This window comes from Paroedura picta, chromosome 4 (genome assembly GCF_049243985.1).
Source record: "Paroedura picta isolate Pp20150507F chromosome 4, Ppicta_v3.0, whole genome shotgun sequence".
In the NCBI taxonomy this organism is placed as follows: Eukaryota; Metazoa; Chordata; class Lepidosauria; order Squamata; family Gekkonidae; genus Paroedura; species Paroedura picta.
The window spans coordinates 144,260,318-144,276,486 of NC_135372.1; the positions used below are offsets into that span (position 1 = coordinate 144,260,318).

The 16,169-nt window shown below is 57.1% G+C and overlaps 1 protein-coding gene across 3 annotated transcripts in view; it reads right to left on the bottom strand.

The window, feature by feature from the left end:
* The window catches only part of NOL4L (nucleolar protein 4 like), a 121,837-nt gene that overhangs the window by 41,135 nt on the left and 64,533 nt on the right, over positions 1 to 16,169 (bottom strand). The window contains exon 1 of one of the 3 annotated variants that reach the window (XM_077336072.1): positions 8,039 to 8,261. The exons of 1 other annotated variant lie outside the window; for it this stretch is intronic. The gene's annotated coding sequence lies outside the window, so the exon portion shown is untranslated. Of the gene's footprint in view, positions 1 to 7,451; positions 7,756 to 8,038; positions 8,262 to 16,169 lie in introns of those variants that run through there. One more of the 3 variants, XM_077336073.1, reaches the window with a different exon arrangement.

Genomic DNA, 16,169 nt, shown 5'->3' on the forward strand with positions numbered 1-16,169 from the left:
GAAGGGTCTGTCCAGCCGCTGCTTGAAGACCCCCAGTGAGGGGAGCTCCCCACCTCCTCAGGCAGCCCCTTCCACTGCTGAACTAGACTCCTAGAATCCTAGAGTGGGAAGGGGCCATGCAGGCCATCTAGTCCCACCCCCTGCTCAGGGCAGGATCAGCCTCAAGCATCCAGGAGAAGGATCTGTCCAGCCACTGCTTGAAGACCCCCAGTGAGGGGAGCTCCCCACCTCCTCAGGCAGCCCCTTCCACCACTGAACTCCTCTGACTTTGAAATTATTTCCCTAGTATCTAGCCAGTACCTTTTAAGTAGTTTAAAGTGTGGGTCCTCTCCTCTGCTGCCCACAGGAACTGCTCCCTGCCCTCCTCCAAGGACCACCTTTCAGATACTTCAATGGAGGCATCCTGTCCCCTCTCAGCCTCCTCTTCTCCAGGCTGAACCCGGTCTTCCTTCCTCAAAGGGCTTTCTTCTTCTATTTTCCACCCACATCCCCTTTGAAGTGAGGCCTCTAGAACTGCACATGAGACTCCAGGTGTGGCCTGATACAAAGGAGACTCAAAGCTGTGAGTTTCCTGCATTCTGCTGGGGGTTGGACTAGATGACCCTTGAGGTCCTTTCCAACTCTATGATACTATGACACCTCTCCCCCGTCACCCCCAGAAGGTATGAACCAAACTCTGTGACCCGTCTGGCAGCAGCGCATACCCAGGCAACGTAACCAGTGGTAGCTGCCAACCCCCAAAGACTTGAGGGATGCCACGCCCTCCTTTCACTTCCCTCCTTGTACCTTCTGAACTTACTGGGGATGGTCATGAAAGAGGGAGGGAATCCGGGAGAAGGGATCCTCCTTCCCAACCCTGGAAGTCCATCCAGAAGGGGGAAAGGGGCACAGAGCTCTCCTCCCTCTTCTATGTGGTGCCGCTCGCCATTCTTGGGAATAGAATCACAGAATCCTAGAGTTGGAAGGGGCCACAAAGGCCATTTGGTCCAACCCCCTGCTCAACGCAGGATCAGCCCAGAGCACCCTAAAGCATCCAAGAAAAGTGTGTATCCAACCTTTGCTTGAAGACGGCCAGCCCAGGACTTCTTTTCCACTCACAGGGGGGAGACCGTGCGGCTAAGCTGGCTCTTGACCCTCTTGGCAGGCAGATGCACTCATAAAGGCCAGGTCTTTCCTGCCCAACACCATTGAGGTCTCTGTCACTCAAGGATGAGATAGAACAGTAAGAATCCTAGAGTTGGAAGGGACCTCCTGGGCCATCTAGTCTAGCCCCCTGCACGATGCAGGACACCCACAGCCCTCTCGTTCCTCCACTGTCACCTGCCACCCCCTTGAGCCTTCACAGAATCAGCCTCTCCGTCAGATGGCTCTTCAGCCTCTGTCTAAAAATCACCTCCCGAGGAAGCCTGTTCCACTGAGGAACCACTCTCACTGTCAGGAACTTCTTCCGGAGGTTTAGATGGAATTTAGAATCATAGAATCCTAGATTTGGAAGGGGCCTCCTGGGTCATCTAGTCCAACCCCCTGCACTACGCAGGACACTCACATCCCAATCGCTCATCCCCTGTCACCTGCCACCCCCTTGAGCCTTCACAGAATCAGCCTCTCCGTCAGATGGCTCTCCAGCCTCTGTCTAAAAATCACCTCCCGAGGAAGCCTGTTCCATTGAAAAACCACTCTAACTGTCAGGAACTTCCTCCGGATGTTTAGACGGAATTTCTTTTGAATTAATTTCACCCTACTGGTTCTGGTCTGTCCCTCCAGGGCAAGAGAGAACAACTCTGCTCCATCCTCTGTATGGTATAGAATCATAGAATCATAGAGTTGGAAGGGTCCTCGGGGGTCATCTAGTCCAACCCCCCCGCACTGTGCAGGACACTCACAACCCTCTCGCTCACCCACTGTCACCTGCCACCCCCTTGAGCCTTCACAGAATCAGCCTCTCCGTCGGATGGCTCTCCAGCCTCTGTTTACACAAGCCCATGGCCATAGGCAGCACTTAAAAGTGCCAAATTCAAGCCACCAATGCCTCTCTGTAGCCAGGAGCCTGACCCTGACCTGCACAGGCCACATCTCCCAGGCTAAGCAAGGCCAGCTTCAGAGAACACTTGGATAAAGGGTGGGGGGGGGCTCCAAAGAAGTCCAGGATCCCTCTGCAGAGGCGGGTCATAGCTGACCACCCCTCCTTGCCCACCCTCACCTGGACAGGGCAGGCTCAGCAGCGAAACAGGGACGGCCGTAGGGAGGGTTTGGATTGCAACACAGAGACAGGCCACGGAGGAACGCCTCAGATTGAAATCCATTTCAGGCGGGGGGGGGGGGGGGTTGTAAGCCTCACAAACAGAACTGGGGGCTTGTGAAAAAGCTTGTGTAGCCGGAAACTGGCATTCTGAAACCAGTGGAGAAGGCACAGTGGAAGACCCCTGCGTTGCTTCGGCACAGACTTTGTGTATACCCGACACATGAGTGTTAGTTTTGATTTTGATGATGATGACGATGATGATGATTCTACGTATTCATTTACTCCCCTCGTGCCCTGCCCATCAGGACCCGAAGCGGCCCACGCAGTTCTCCTTTCTTTCCCTTCATCTTCGCACCAGACCCGCGATGACAACAGCACTCAGAGCACAAGACTGATCCACAACCGCCACGGCACAAGGAGGGATTCGAACTCGGGTCTTCCCAAATCCTCACCTGACACAGTAAGCACTCTAACGGTTAAACCGGGGGTAGTCAAACTGCGGCCCCTCCAGATGTCCATGGACTGCAATTCCCAGGAGCCCCCTGCCAGCGTTCGCTGGCAGGGGCTCATGGGAATTGCAGTCCATGGACATCTGGAGGGCCGCAGTTTGACTACCCCTGCTTAAGACCAACCAAGATGTATTCAGGGCCGACAACCGAAGGCCATCCCGACAGGCTCTGCCCGGCAAAGCCCCTCTTGGGTATCGCAGGGGAGAGGCCTGCCAGGTGCCCAGCAGGGCGGGCAAAGGGAAGAAACGGAAAATGGGAGCGCCCCGGATCCATCCATGCCATTAGTTGCAAATGCAATCCAATCCCCGCGGTCGGCCCTCAAAGAATTTCCATGCCTGTGGGGCGGGGTGGAGGACCTGCCTGCACGTTCACACCATGCGCGTAAAGCTGATGAGGACAATATCTAATAAGCCCTGCCGTCATTGAGAAACCGTCTCTTTTGTTCAACGGTACCATCGAAATCCCACCGGCAAGGGGATACAGAAGCCCTTGTCCAAAGGAGCCAGAAATCAACATGTCCTTTCGTTGCTGAAAAGTCAGCGCTGCCCCTTGGCTGACACCCCTCCATCTAGGTCCCAGTCCCACACCCCCTCAGAGGCTCTCCAGGGTGCAAGCCTTCTGGAGCACAGAGCATTGGATACACGCAGGAACGGAGCTTCCGGGGAGGGGGGAGGTATCTCCGGATAACTTATGGGTCACGAGGGAAGGAGACCCTGTTTGTAGCTACTCAACTGATTTCTAGATAAAACCTTCCTTGGGGTGGGAGGGTGATGTTTGTAAAGGGGGCAGCCCCGAGAGCCCAAAGGCTTCTGAATTCTCCAACCGGCTTAGTGGCCTCCACTAAGACACACACACAAACACACGATACACACAAACTCCTGAACGGCTGCACTTGGCACAGCACGTGAAAGCCGCTGATGGCCTGCCAGAGTCTCCATCACCCAAAATTCTTCCCTTCTCCGCTTCCAGGCTCCAAAAGGGAGGGCTGCCGTTGAACGACGGGGAACGTCTTCCATGTGTCCCCGCTGAAGGCAAGGAGCGCAGCACGGGCCACCAACAAAGGCTTTCCCAATTTCCGCCTTCGGGCCCGTTTGAAGAGGACGTGGCGGGAGGGGAAACCCGGCCACGCCAAGCCCTTGCAAGCGGCTGGCAGGGAGGGCTTGAAGAGCACCTTTCCTGCAGTTGGCAGGGCTTCCAAGAAACGGGCAGGCGGTTCCAAAGTCCGTTGGAACCGACGGGGGAGGACGTGTTCCCGGAAGGGCCGGGACTCAGGGCACTGCCCGTCTGCTTGGCGTGCAGAAGGCATCTCTAGTTTAAAGGAGGAGGCAGGAGACCCCGGAGGAGACCCCGGAGAGCAGCTGCCGGTCAGAGGATGGATCTGAGTAAGGAAGAGGAAGCTTCGTGCAGGTGTTCTTCCGGTCACAGCCTTCCGCACCTCTTGGGCTCCCGGTGGGTTAAAGTTTTTAATGCGTAGGGCAGGGGTAGTCAACCTGTGGTCCTCCAGATGTCCATGGACTACAATCCCCATGAGCCCCTGCCAGCGTTAGCTGGCAGGGGCTCATGGGGATTGTAGTCCATGGACATCTGGAGGACCACAGGTTGACTAGCCCTGGCGTAGGCAACAAAAGGCAGCTCTAACATGTCCTGTGCATGAAACAGGGATATTGTGCCCCAAAGTTCTGCAGACTCTGAAGAAGTAGAGTGGGAACTGTTTTATACCCTGCGTTTCATTACCCCAAGGTAATGCTTTACGCGATTTACGCAAAATGCTTACGCACATCTTTCCTTTCCTCTGCCCACAAGAGACACTCAGTGAGGTTGAGAGAGCTCCGAGGGAACTGCTCTGCGAGAACTGCTCTACGAGAGCTGTGACTAGCCCAAGGCCACCCAGCTGGCTGCGTGTGAAGGAAGACTGGGGAACCAAACCGGGTTCCCCAGATTAGACTCCACTGCCCTTTAACCACTGCCCCATGCCGGTTCTCATCTGGTGCGTTTCCAGGGGGCACTTCCATGAAAAGCTCTCCTTAGGTGTGCAAACCTAGTGAATGGGAGCTATTCAAAGGGCTGGTTTTGGTACATCTCACAGACCCTGTTTAGCTGCACAGAACATGCTACTGCTGGCAGAGAGCCCACGTCCAGCCCACACCCTTGACACGGACAGGCCCAACGGCCTCCGGTTGCTCACTCCCCCCTGGCCTCCCTTACCCACGGGGAAAATGGGTGCGTAGCAGGGTTGGCGTGAAGGAGGGCAGGATGCTGTTTCTGCTGGCTGCAGAGGAGAGGACACGCAGTAATGGGTTTAAACTTCAAGTACAACGATATAGGCAAGATATCAGGGGGGAAATTTTTCACAGTCAGAGTAGTTCAGCAGTGGAATAGGCTGCCTAAGGAGGTGGTGAGCTCCCCCTCACTGGAAGTCTTCAAGCAAAGGTTGGATACTCACTTTTCTTGGATGCTTTAGGATGCTTAGGGCTGATCCTGCGTTGAGCAGGGGGTTGGACTAGATGGCCTGTGTGGTCCCTTCCAACTCTAGGATTCTGTGATTCTATGATTCTAAGGGCTCCAAAGCAAAGCTACAAGGGGGCCCATCTGAACAAGGCCAGCACACCAGCTGCATGATGGGCAGAAGGAACCAGGAATCAAGGAAGGGTCTGGCGTCAATAGGATGGGATTTGCCTGCAGAGTTCTCCCTAACCTGGGATGTCAGGGGGGAAGCAGCTAGTCAGGGAGCTCCCTGCTTGCACTCCTAGCCAGTCAAAATGCTCCCTGCAAGGAAACTGCCTTATAGCTTTGGTCCTCCAAAGTCAGCATTGTCTACTCAGGCTGACAGTCGCTCTCCATGGTCTCAGGCTAAGGAAGGGATTCACCATCACAGAATCCTAGAGTGGGAAGGGGCCATGCAGGCCATCTAGTCCCACCCCCTGCTCAGTGCCGGATCAGCCTCAAGCATCCAGGAGAAGGATCTGTCCAGCCGCTGCTTGAAGACGGCCAGTGAGGGGGAGCTCCCCACCTCCTCAGGCAGCCCCTTCCACTGCTGAACTAGACTCCTAGAATCCTAGAGTGGGAAGGGTCCACAGAGGCCATCTAGTCCCACCCCCTGCTCAGTGCAGGATCAGCCTCAAGCACCCAGGAGAAGTATCTTTCCAGCTGGTGCCTGAAGATGGCCAGTGAGGGGGAGCTCCCCACCTCCTCAGGCAGCCCCTTCCACTGCTGAACTAGACTCCTAGAATCCTAGAGTGGGAAGGGGCCATGCAGGCCATCTAGTCCCACCCCCTGCTCAGTGCAGGATCAGCCTCAAGCATCCAGGAGAAGGATCTGTCCAGCCGCTGCTTGAAGACGGCCAGTGAGGGGGAGCTCCCCACCTCCTCAGGCAGCCTCTTCCACTGCTGAACTAGACTCCTAGAATCTTAGAGTGGGAAGGGGCCATTGAGGTCATCTAGTCGCACCCCCTGCTCAGTGCAGGATCAGCCTCAAGCATCCGGGAGAAGGATCTGTCCAGCCGCTGCTTGAAGATGGCCAGTGAGGGGGAGCTCACCACCTCCTTAGGCAGGCCATCCCACTGCTGAAAAATTCTGTCCTGACATGTAGCCAAAATTGTTCTTTGTGTAGTTTAAAGCCATGACTGCGGGTCCTCTCCTCTGCTGCCCACAAGAACCTTTCCCTGCCCTCCTCTGAGGGACCTTTCCGATCCTTCAAGGGAGCTATCCTGTCCTCTCTCAGCCTCCTCTTTTCCAGGCTGAACGTTCCCAAGTCCCTCAGCCTTTCCTCATGTGGTTTGGTCCCCAGGCCCCAGATTATTCCTGTCCCTCTCCTCTGCCCCTCTCCGTTTTGTCAGCCTCGTACCTGGCGAATTTTAACTGGAGATGCCAGGGATTGGATCTGAGGCAGACGAAAGTGCCATCAAAGTCCGGATCACCTACTCGGACTGGCAGCTGCTCCCCAGTCTCAAGCGGAAGCATTTCCCGTTCCCTCCTGCCAGGTCCTTTTGCCTGGAGCTGCTGGGCATTGAACCAGGGACCCAGCGGAGACTCTGCCAACCGAGGCCCGGCCCTTCCCGTCCCGGTCCCCTCGGCCACACCCGGCCTCCGTCCACCATTCAGGGAAGTGACCGTGCTCGGGGCCTCCCAGCCAGTGACGCTGTGGCTCCATTGTTTGAGCCCCCCCCCCAAAGAAAAGCAGAAGTAAACAGCCCGGCCAGGGACAAGACAGTGGAGCCCCCCCCCCCCCAAGGCAAGGTCAAGTCTGGTGTTTCAGGAGGCCCACCCAGATGCCAGCTCTTGTCTTGGGGAGGGAGTGCAGGATCCCTCCCAGCCCCCTCCCCCCCTGCCCCCTCCCCGTCCGGTCAGGGCCACGTTAGCCGAGCTGGCGTGCCCGCAGGGAGAGCGCCTGAAGCAGGGATTGACCCATAAAGCCCGGCTTTACCTCGGGGAGAAATCTATTTCCAGCCCGGAGCCTTCCACGCCCACCCAAAGGGAGCAGCAGCAGGAGGAGGAGGGGAGGGGGGGGAGGGAGCCGGGGGGAGGGGGAGGGAGGGAGGAAGGGAACCCCCACCTCTGCCTCTCCAGGTGGGGGAGGAGGAGAGGAGGGGAGGGGAGGGGAGGGGAGGGCCGGCTGCTCGTGGCGGCGCCCCCTCCCCACTTGCTTCTCCGCCGCTTTTGTGCGCGTCTTCCGGGGAGGGGGCGAGAGAAGGACGCGCTAACCTCCGCCTCGCTCCGCCGCCGCCGCCGCCGCGCTCATTAGAGCCGCTAATGAGAAGACGCTCCCCGGGGGGGGGAGGCGGGGGGGGAGGCAGGGGGGGGCGGGCGGTCGGCCGGACCGGGGGGGGGAGAGAGGGCCCGATCCCCGGCCGCAGAGCCCCCCCGGCCCGACCCCCGCGGAGCGGCCGGGGCCGGGATGGGGATGGGGATGGGGATGGGGCAGCGCAGCGGGGCCCGCCACTGGCGGCGCGCGTCTCAAGGCACGTCTGCACGCCCCGCAAGAAAGAAAGTCCGCGCAACTTCCGCGCCCCCCCCGCCCTCCCTCCCTCCCTCCCTCCCCCCGCCGGGGCCACCTGTCAAGCGACCCCCCCCCCCCGCCGGAGGAGCGAGCAGGGAGCGACCGTTGCCAGGCGCATTCCGGGCGGCCCGTTGGCCAACTCCCGCCCCCCCCCCGCCGAGACCCCCCCCCCGCAGACAAAAGGCCGCGCCGGGCCCCCCCCCCGCCCCCCGGATCCACGCCCCCCGCCCGGGCCCAGCGCCCCCCCCCCTCCCTCCCTGCCTCCCTCCCTCCCCCCGGGCGCCTCGCCTACCTGCCTGCCTGCCTGGCTGCCTGGCTGGCCCCGGCCGGGGAAGCGGCGCAGCGGCAGCGGCAGCGGGGGCGGCAGCGGCTGACAGCCGGCCGCGGCCCGAGGAGGAGCGCCCCGCCGCTGGCGGCGCCGGAGAGGCAGGCGAGCGAGCGAGCGAGCGAGGGACGGACGGAGGGAGGCGGAGGAGGAGGCGGCGGCGGCCGAGCGCGGAGGGCCGGCGCTGCGCAGCGCGTCACTCCCCGAGCGGAGCCGGGCGGGGGCGGGGGAGGATGAAGAGGGAGGGAGGGAGGGAGGGAGGGGGCGGGAGAGGGGGGAGGAGGGCGCGCGGCGGGGGGGCGCGGGGGGGCAGGGGACCCCCGTCGTCGGCCGCGCGCACGGCGGCGCAGGAGGAGGAGGAGGCGGAGGAGGAGGACGGAGCTCCCCGCGCCCCGGAGAGGCAGGCGGTCGGGCGGGCAGGTCGGGAGCCGCGGGGAGGAGAGCGGACTGCGCGCCTGAGGCTCGGGGCCCCTTGCCCGGCCCCTGTGCGCGGCATGCCCGAGGCCCGGCGCAAGGCTCCCCCGCCCCCCCCCCAGCCCCCCGGGTCCCCAAAGGGAAGCGCCGCCCCAGCACCAGAAGGCCCCCAAATCTCACCGCGCTGGGGCCAGCGAGACCGAAGGGGGACCGGGATGGGAAGGAACACGCTTTCCCTCCTCCCTTTCTGGGAAATATTCGGGAGGGGGAGACTGGTCTCTTCTTCTTCTTCTTCTTCTTCCTGTTTACATTCCCTGCAGTTACCCAAAGTTACTGTCAACTAAAGGATTTCAGATATGGAGGAGGAGGATTCAAGACTTTGACTTCACTCCCCTCCCTCCTCCACTTTATCCTCACAACAGCCCTGTGAGGAAGGCCAGGCCAAGCGGTTGTCACCAGTCCGAGGTCGCCCGGCAAGCATCCAGGGCAGATGGGAGATTTGAACTCGGGTCTCCCAGATCCTAGCTGAATGCTCTTAAGCACTACACTGCGCTGCCTCTCCAGCAAAATCTCAGATTGCTGCCCATTCATTGGCTGTCCTGAAGCCTCTTGATGGAGCTACAAGTCTAGGAGTGGGGGGGGGGGCCTGGAGAGCCCCCTGGAACCTCTTTGAATTCCCTGCGAGCACCGGGGAGAAGCGTGGAATGAGGGAAGCAGAGGGGAAATGTCAGGCAAGCGGAAAGCCCTGAATCCTGAGCCAAACCCAGTTGCAGGGCATGGGCTGCAGAAATGACAGCATCCCCAGGGAGCAGAGTTCCCCCGCAGGAGCTAGACTAGATTCAAGTCCTGCCCGATAGACCAACTGGATTTCCAGGGTGTGACCTTTTGAACATCAGCACGCCATTTGTCAGATGCCAAGGCGTTTTGGCTCTTGGAAGTTTTTGCCCAAAATTCTTGCGTTACTCAAAGGCTGATCTGAGTGGCTCCGGGTAATCCAACCTCGTCAGCTATGCGGGGTCCGCCCTGGTTGGGAGACCACCAAGGATGGGAGACCACCGGCAGGGCTGCCACGCAGAGGCAGGCAATGGACACCCCCCTCCAAATGCCTCTTGCCCTGAGAATCCTATGGCAAGAGTGGCTAAACCGTAACCCTCCATATCATCATCATCATCATCATCATCATCATCATCATCATCATCATCATCATCATCATCATTATTATTTCAATTTATTCCCCACCACTTCTGAAACCAGATCGTGGCGGATTAGAGTCTTATAAAATCCCCAATAAAACCCCCATTAAAAGACGTAAAAAGCCCAACATGGCAGAAAAACCCACTCCCAGCCCCCACTACTAGAGGGATGGAGAAAGAAGTCAAAGCAAGGTACTACTCACACCCGGAGGGGGGGGCATAGATCTACCTCGCCGACCCCAGCCTCAACCGTAGACCTGGCGGAAGAGATCCGTTTTACAGGCCCCGCGGGAGGCTGAAAGTTCCTGCTCTTCTGGGAGCTCCTTCCACCAGGTAGGGGCCAGGACCGAGAAGGCCCTGGCCCTGGTTGAGGCTAGGCACACTTCCCTGGGGCCGGGAACGACCAATACATTTTCCCTCGCAGAGCGTAAGGCCGGATGCTCCTGGACTACAATTACCATGAGCCCCCGGGGGGACACAGCTTGGCCACCCCTGTCCTTTGGATCGCCATAAGCCAGTTGTGACCTGCCCACGTTTCCACCTCTGCCAAATCACTAGTAGGCTCAAACCTCACTGGGAAAGACTTGCAGCTATCCTGGGGGAGAGGTGGGGTGTTCCAGTCCCATGATCCCAGCCTTTGATCCCATATAGAAAAAAAGGTGGATTTCCACTACATATTTTTATCATTGCTCTACGATGGAGGGCAGAGGTGTCGGGACCTCTCAGAAGAAAGGTGTCTTCGCTGCTTAAGGTCCATGCAACTTCGGGCTGGACAGTTCAGTTCTTCAGCGTGTGGGAACAGCCAGGCCGGGGGGGGGGGGGGGGAGGCAGGCCTGGGGTTTCAAAACGGCGGCTGGGGGCAGCCCTCCCACCGTGTGCCTGCCATTTCTGGCCCCGAATGAAGAGGGAAGAATTTTCTTCAATAAAAAACAATCTACCCTTATTTGGGCAGGTTGACCGCCCCCCTCCCAAAGTGGGCAGTGATGGACTTGGAGGGGGTGGGAAGGGGAGGGGCTCCAGCCATCTAAACCCTTCCCACCCACGGCTCCTCTAATTTCTGGGGGCAGGGACATGGCAGGAAGGCATAGCTGGCTGATATCACTTCCTGGTTCCTTGAAGCCTGAAAAAATATTTGTGGTGGTGTTGTTGTTAGTTGCAAAGTCATGTCCGACCCATCGCGACCCCATGGACAATGATCCCCCAGGCCTTCCTGCCCTCTACCATTCCCCGGAGTCCATTTAAGTTTGCACCGACTGCTTCAGTGACTCCATCCAGCCACCTCGTTCTCTGTCATCCCCTTCTTCTTTTGCCCTCAATTTCAGTGGTACCGCCATGGTCAAAAGGTTGAAAAAGGCTGGATTAGCAAGCCAGGAGAGGCCAAGGCTGCTCTGAAACAAGAGCAGCACCTCCCGGGGGAGTTGGGTGCATGGAAGGGGGGGGGGAGCCACCCACGGCACAAATGTTTGGGGAGCGCTGGCACAGGAGCCAGTTCTGCCTAACAGACAATGCTGCCCAGCAGATCACCAAGCCCTTTAGGGCAATACTGGGGGGACACCCCTGTGCATCAACACCTCTGGCTTTCCAGCTCCAATTTCCAAGAGAAAGTCAACTTTCCTGGCACCTCTAAGGTCTGAGGGCTTTCAGTTCTCTGACCGGCTGTACAAAGCAGCATGCAACTGGGAACTGCCCTCTTTGGGGTCCTGAAGCAGGGGACCCCAGAACCATTTGTCCTCACCCCCTGGAGGGGTCAGACATGAACAACGGGTTCCTGGGAACACCCTGTGTTGAGAAAGAAGAAGAGTTGTTTTTTATACCCGGCTTTTCACTGCCCAAAGGGGTCTCCGAGGAGCTTCCAATCGCTTTCCCTTCCTCTCCCCACAGCAGAGAGCCTGTTGAAGCAAGGGGGGGCTGAGAGAGCTCGGAGAGCACTGCTCTGTGAGAATAGCTCTACCAGGACTGTGACTAGCCAAAGGTCACCCAGCTGGCTGCACGTGGAGAAGGTGAAGGAATCAGATCAGAAGCCACCGTTCGTAACCACTACAAACTCCAGCCCAAACACCCATGGTTCTGGAGTAGGCATCAATTTGTAGGGTACCGCTCACAATGCTGAAGCAGAGATGTGGTTTCTAATTCCCAGGAGGCAGGCAAAAGGGGGGGGTGTGTGGCTCAGCAGGAGAGAATCTGCCTGACATGCAGAAGGTCCCAGGTCCAATCCCCAGCCGTTGCAGGGCTGCTTTGAGGCCCTGGAGAGCAGGGGTGGGCAAACTGCGGCCCTCCAGATGTCCATGGACTACAATTCCCATGAGCCCCTGCCAGCAAACGCTGGCAGGGGCTCATGGGAATTGTAGTCCATGGACATCTGGAGGGCCGCAGTTTGATTACCCCTGCCCTGGAGAGCAGGAGTCAGCGAGAGGAGAGCAGTCTGCTCTTGAGAGACTGACTCAGGGTAAGGCCCCTCCGTGAGGTCCTTCCCTGTCGAATCCTATCAGAAGGATCTTTTGCGACAACAAGAGCTCAAACAGCGGAAAAGAGCCGGAGTCCTGGAGCACCCTGAAGGCTAAAGTTGTGGCAGGGGAGGCGTTTTCGTGAGTCACGGCTCACTTTGCAGACACTCCCTTCTTCAGTGACTTCTCAAAAGCGCCTCCCCTGCTCCAGATTTCGCTTGGTCTTGAAGGGGCTCCTGGACTCTGGCTCTTTTCTAGGGCTGTACAGACAGACTGAAATGGCTGCTCATCTTGCTCTTTCTTCAAAGAACTGAACAGGGAGTCTCAAAAGCTCTTGCCCTGCCCCCAGATTTTGTTAGTCTGCAAGGAGCTCTTTTCTCTTGCTACAGATAGACTCATGAGAAGTCTGTCTGGCCAGCTCATGAGAAGGAAGGACTCCCTGGAGAAGAGCCTGATGCTGGGAGCGATCGAGGGCAAAAGAAGAAGGGGACAACAGAGAATGAGGTGGCTGGACGGAGTCCCTGAAGCAGTAGGTGCAAACTTAAATGGACTCCGGGGAATGGTAGAGGACAGGAAGGCCTGGAGGATCATTGTCCATGGGGTCACGATGGGTCGGGCACAACTTCGCACCTAACAACAACAACAGATAGACTACTAACACAGCTACCCAGCTTGATCCGAGAATGCATATCATAGATTTTAAAAGCTTCTTGGCCTTTTGGCTAAGAGGAAGTGTGATTTTAAAAGGTTCAAACAAGGATGCCAGCATGGCTGAACAGTGAATCAAGGGAGGGGGACCTCCATGGTCTGTAGAAATGCACCTGCCTTACAGGTAGAAGGCCCCGGGTTCAGTCCTTGGCACTGCCAATTAGAAAGGGTAGCTGCTCCTGGGAGAAGGCCATTTGGTGCCTGAACCCCCGAGGAGCCTCTGTCAACATGAGCAGATCATATTCCAGCAGCCGCTTTATGATATAAGGCCGCTCTAGATGTTCAGAAGGAAGGAGGTTTCGTTTAAACAATGATTCAAGTGGGTCGCCGTGTTGGTCTGAAGCAGCACAACAAAACAAAATCAGAGTCCAGGGGCACCTTTAAGACCAACAAAGATTTATTCTTGGTGTGAGTTTTCGAGTGCAAGCACTCTGACCATCATGACAATGCGAATATATAAGCAAAAGTGAATCCTGTTAAATTGTGACACAGTCTACTAATTTAACAGGATTAGCTTATATATTCCCACTGTCATGATGGTCAGTTCATGATGGTCAGAGTGCTTGCACTCGAAAGCTCACGTCTTGAATAAATCTTTGCTGGTCTTAAAGGTGCCCCTGCTGGACTCTGGCTTCGTTTTGTTGTGCTCCTTTAAACAGTGAAAGTCTTGCCCAAACGGAGAAAATCAGGGGGTGGGGATCAGGGTTAGAGATGCAAACGGACAATTACAAACAGAAAGAAGTTTGAGGAACAACTTGGCATGAAGCAATGCAAAATTTCCAGAATACACGAAAAGCAGGAAACAAAGGGACCATTCAGGGCCAAAGTATCCATCATGGATGGCGGAGAAACTGTGGCGAAGGTCATTGGGACGCTGGCCTTTGGTCTGTCCCCTGCATGGAGCAGCAGAGACACCAGAGGGGGAAGGACATCAACGTTATGGGTAGCCTGGCCTGCAAGGCGTCAGTTGAGTGGGGCAGTTCTGGCCCATCCCCAGCAACCCTCTCCCCCCCCCACCCTCCCACAGACCTTCAGAGGTCGACCCACAGAGGAGAGCAGCCCCACCGTCCCTCCAATGAGGGCAAGGAGCCCCCACCGTTGCTCTTCCTCTGGCATCTTCAGGAAGTTTGCCGCAAAACATCGACCGTCAGTGTGGCTGGCTATATATAGACCGGCGTGTTCACATCCCGCCCCCCCCCCCAGCCATGCGTTCCCTGTTGCTACAGTTGTGCAAGAAGTTGACCAAGAGAAAAGGGAAGCGAGAGAAAGAAGGAACGGCACACGCAGGCGTAGCTCAGCTGCCTCCTGCGGCTGCAATGTAAGAAAGGCCCGGTGGCTACTTGGGGGGGGGGGGGGGCCCAGACATGCCAGGGTCCCAGGGGAGGAATACAGGCCAGTCTCTTGCTGTCCTTGCGCCTGGGAGGGGGAGGAGGTAAATATCTGGACAGGCCTGGAAGGAAAACATGAAGGCCAGATGGACCATCCACTTCCTGGCACCCAAGGTGGAATTCTCTAGAACGCCCTCCTGGCAGGGGAGGCCAACGACAGACGTATGCACAGAACTGATCAAAACGCTTTGCTAACGTTCTCCTGCAAAATTAGGGGACTCAAAAGGGGAGCTATAAAACAATCTAAAATGTTAACCATTCTTTATTGAAGTGCCCCAATATTACGTTTAATATTACGTCCGTGTCAGGGGTGTGGGCTGGACGTGGGCGCTCTGCTAGCAGTAGCATGTTCTGTGCAGCTAAACAGGGTCTGTGAGATGTACCAAAACCAGCCCTTTGAATAGCCCCCATTCATTACGTTTGCACACCCTCCTCCAAGTGACAACCTTTCAAATCCTTAAATAGGGCTATCATGTCCCCTCTCAACCTCCTTTTCTCCAGGCTGAACATTCCCAAGTCCCTCAACCTATCTTCATAGGGCTTGGTCCCTTGGCCCCAGATCATCCTCGTCGTTCTCCTCTGTACCCTTTCAATTTTATCGACGTCCTTCTTGAAGTGAGGCTTCCAGAACTGCACACAGTACTCCAGGTGTGGTCTGACCAGTGCCGTATACAGCGGGATGATGACATCTTGTCCCCCACTTCTATGGACACACGAAAGGTCCTTATCATGAGCCACAACAATGGTCCTTCAAATTCAGTACTGTCTACTCAGAGAAGTAGCAGCCCTCCAGGTGTCAGGCCAGCGGTCTTTCCCATCACCTCCTGCCTGGTCCCTTTTACCTGGAGATGCCGGGGACTAAACCTGCGGCTTTCTGCATGCCAAGCAGAGGGTCTACCACTGACCCACAGCCTTTCTCCTGAATGCCAAAAAGGGGGTCCGAGCTCCAGAATCTGTTGCCGCAACAGATGTACAGCGTCTTGAGCAAGGGTAGTCAAACTGCGGCCCTCCAGATGTCCATGGACTACAATTCCCAGGAGCCCCTGCCAGCGAATGCAGGAGGGCTGCAGTTTGACTACCCCTGCCTGCTCTTGAGCTTCCCAATCTCTCCAGAATAAAAAACAGCCCTCAAGGCCTGAAATTCAGTCTCTGCTGGGGCCGGGTGGCCAACTGGAGATTTAAAAACCCCAAATTACAAACATTTGGGTGAATCTGAGGCCAAAGCGATTGAGAGGGATTAGTCCATTTTAACAGATTACCCTGCTGACCCTTGCCCTGCACCGTAAGCATAATGATCCTCTCTCAGCCTGGCGGGGTTTATTTAGTGCTCGGAAAGAAAGAAAAAAGGTGAAAGTTTTCCTCAGCGGTACGGACAACCGCCAGAGTCTTCCCGAAACCCCAAAGAAGAGGACGGCTCTAGTGGATTTCCAGCTCAATGGGGAAGGTGTGGACTGGCCACAGGGATTCACCTGTCTGCAGAGGCAGCACGGAAGGAGGGTGGGTCCATCTTATAGGTGCACACCTGGCAGCAAGGGCTCGCCTTGGACCCAGCCAGCAGTGCTACAGGCCCAGAAGCTGGTGGGTGAGCAAAAGCACGTAAGAAGAGCCTTCCTGTAGTCCATCTAGTCCAGCCTCCCGTCTCATATAGGACCCAACCAGTTCCTCTGCAGGGCCAGCAACAGGGCAGAGAGGCCGAGGCCTTCCTAAGACCATCAGGAGAGCCCTGCTGGATCAGACCCACGAGAAGGTCTATCCACTCCAGCATCCTGACTCACACGGGGGACAATCAGTTCCTCTGGAGGGCCAGCAACAGGGCAGAGAGGCCGAGGCCTTCCTAAGAACATCACAAGAGGCCTGCTGGATCAGACCAAAGAGGGTCCACCTAGTCCAGCCTCCCGTCTCACAGAAAGGACAGCCAGGTCCTTTGGACAGCCAATATCAGGGTATAGAG